Here is a 3116-nt window from a genome sequence, read left to right as displayed (position 1 = left end):
ACTACATTAAACTTTTAATAAAACCCTGGCCTCTGCATGCCCCAGGGGCCTCAGGAAGCCCTGACCAGGAACGGCCTCCACCTCTCCGGCGAGGACCTTCCACAGCCTGTGGCCTCATGCTCCCACCAACGTGTCACCAGTGCCGGGGTCCAGCCACAGCCCTGTTCTCTCCACCACCACCCGTACTTTACCCCCACCCCCGCTGCAAGTCGCCGGTCTTTTCTGCCCCGCCCAGAGCTCCCAGCCTCGGGTGCTCACAAGAGTGTACATACTGGCTCGCTGGACGTGTTTAACTGCTTAGTTTTATTCCCCATTTGCCATCTTCTGATTGGGGATTGATGTTGTACAGATGTTTTTTTTTAAAGGCTTTATTTTGGTTTCTGAGGTTAGGATGCCCCTTGCCCTCGCTCCACACCTGGGCAGGTCTAAACTTCCTTCCAGGGTGGCCTCTACACACAGCCTCCCACCCGGGGTCACCTGGCTTCCTGTGAGGACCCGCAAGGGAGGGGCGGGGAGAGCAGTCCGGGTGGGGGGATCGGGGGACCTCGGCGGGGGCGTCCGCAGGGGCTTCAAGGCCTCGGGTCAGCATGGCGTGGGTGGGAGAGCGTTTCTCCCTGGGGTCCTGAGTCAGTGGACTCCTGTTAGGACTTTGTCCCACCTCCGCCTGGTGGCCCAACAGGGACTGGTCTACCAGTCCTGCAGCCTCCACTCCCCCACCTGCCCTCCCTGCTGTGTGGTGTGGCTACCCAGGAGAGAAGGGGCCAGGGAAGGGAGGTCTCCGGCGGGGGTTGGGAGTGACAGGCCAGGGTAGCAGGGCTGAGCCGGAGCTGCTCACAGCTGCCAGGCACTGGTCATCATGGCCACAAACTCCTCATCCGTGTTCATGGAGGCGCTCACGCCGCTGTAGTAGTCCTGGAATTCCGCCAGTGTGACCTGGGAACAGAGGGCAGTGAGGGGGCACGGCCGAGGAACTGCCTGGGGAGGGGCCCCCCCCCGCAGCCACCCACCTACCTGCCCGTCCTTCTCAGAGGAGTCGAAGTTGTCCAGGAAGCGGCGCAGCACCTCGTCCTCGTCCACTTCCCACTGCGCACCTTGGGGTGGGCACGGCCACTGTACACCCGCGGAGGTCGTCCACCGTCACGACGCCGTCCCACTGCGGTCCAGCTTGGCAAATGCAGCTGCGATGACTGCCTCCCGGGCCTGGGACATGGGGGCTGGGACAGGAGGTGGTGACTGGGGGTGGTGAGTAGCAGACCCAAACCCCCAAGACGCTGTGCAGAGCACCGGGGCTGTATGCCCCAGCAGGCACCTCTTAACAGCAGCTCTTCGGGAGGAGTCCCATCTCCACATCTCAGCATCCTCTGTCACCCCATGCCCAGGGCACACGCCTTGATTGTGAGATGGGGGCTCACCCGCAGTGCCCGAAGGAACTCCTCCAGATCCAGCATCCCGCTGCCGTCGCGGTCCCACTTCCTGCACACACCCTCTGCCTCCGCCTTATCCAGCACCAGCCCGAGTTTGGCCAGACCCTGCCGGAACTCATCAGCGTCCAGGGATCTGCTCCCGTCCCGGTCTAGTTGGCGGAAAAACCTGGAGGCAGGGGACACGGTTGGAACAGTGGTCTCAGGGGCCGGGGTCAGGAAGGTGAGAGGGGACAGCTCACCTGGCCAGGCCCTGGATGCCGAGGCCCGCGGGACAGGCACTGTGCCCGGAGTTTCTCCATGGTGGCATCCACAGCATCCATGCTTGGTCTGGGCTCTGGGCAGCTGGAAGGGAGAGAGGTCAAGGTGGGGACTCCCGCAAGCCTACCCTGTGGCCGACTGCCCCTTGTTCAGATGCTCACCTGGCCTGTGTCTGTCCCAGAGTCCTGCCTGCGGGGCCTTGTGTTAGCTGTGTTGTGCCTGGGGAGACTGTTGCTAGTGGAAGGTGCCTCTGGAGACGGGGCGGGGCCCAGCTGCATGAATGCACTATGCGGGGCGGTGGGGAGTGGGGGAGGGATGGGTGCGCCCAGCCTGACTGCTTACTCAACTGCCAGCCCCACAGGGCCTGGGACAGAGCCAGATCCCTGTGGCACTGCATCCCTTCCTGGCTCCAAGGAGGAGGGGCAGGCCACTGCCCTTGCAGGGGCTGAAATGCCCTGGATGGAGACAAGTCCGTGGCTGGGGAGGCTCGAGGCATGATTCCTGTGTGATCCTGGACATGTTCCTTTCCCTCTCTGGGCTTCACAGGGGCTTCTCAGCCCAAGCCAGGGCTGACAAAATTGCTGAGGAATCAAAGTTCAAAGGGCCCCAGGTTCTGACCGGCCACAGCGGCTCATGCCTGAAATCCCAGCACTTTGGGAGGTCTAGGTGGGAGGATCACTTGAGCCCAGGAGTTTGGACCAGCCTGGGGAACATATAGAGAACTTGTTTCTATTGTACAGCAACAAAAATGCCCCAGGTGGGCTGGGCGCGGTGGCTCACGCCTGTAATCCCAGCACTTTGGGAGGCCAAGGTGGGCAGATCACGAGGTCAGGAGTTTGAGACCAACCTGACCAACATGGTGAAACCCCGCCTCTACTAAAAATACAAAAATTAGCCATGCATGATCGTGGGCGCCTGTAACCCCAGCTACTTAGGAAGCTGAGGCAGGAGAATCGCTTGAACCCAGGAGGTGGAGCTTGCAGTGAGCCAAGATCACACCACTGCACTCCAGCCTGGGCGACAGAGCAAGACTCCATCTCAAAAAGAAAAAAAAAAAAAAAAAGGCCCCAGGTGGCCCAGGTCCTGAGGCCCCAAGACCTCCTGCCCGGGCCCACCTCCAAGGGCAGGTCCTGCAACCCACAGGGACTGAGCTGAGCCTGAGGGACACCTGTGCTCACTGCCACAAGCTTGTCACTGGCGGTCGTTAGGAGCCAGTCCCAGGACTTCTGTCTTTATGGATCTTTTGTTGTTGGTTTTCAGGCCTGAAACGTGACTTAGTGGGCTGGCTTCGGACAAGGTGGTGAGCCAGAGGTTGTGACCCCAAGTGGAGAAGCAGCCCTGATCCCGGACATAAACCTCAAGAGACGACGCCACCTCACCAAAGGCCTTCAACGAGACGTCGGATATACCTGCCCGCTAAGATGGATGGGTTTT

The 3116-nt window shown here is 60.9% G+C and overlaps 1 pseudogene; it reads right to left on the bottom strand.

The window, feature by feature from the left end:
- Window positions 1-802: 802 nt before the first annotated feature.
- Window positions 803-2079, bottom strand: LOC115833916 (annotated as a pseudogene).
- Window positions 2080-3116: the final 1037 nt, after the last annotated feature.

Source organism: Nomascus leucogenys, unplaced genomic scaffold (genome assembly GCF_006542625.1).
Source record: "Nomascus leucogenys isolate Asia unplaced genomic scaffold, Asia_NLE_v1 002191F_12979_qpd_obj, whole genome shotgun sequence".
Taxonomy (NCBI): domain Eukaryota; kingdom Metazoa; phylum Chordata; class Mammalia; order Primates; family Hylobatidae; genus Nomascus; species Nomascus leucogenys.
The sequence above is the reverse complement of the archived record's forward strand: the minus strand, read 5'-3'. Positions and strand labels throughout refer to the sequence as shown.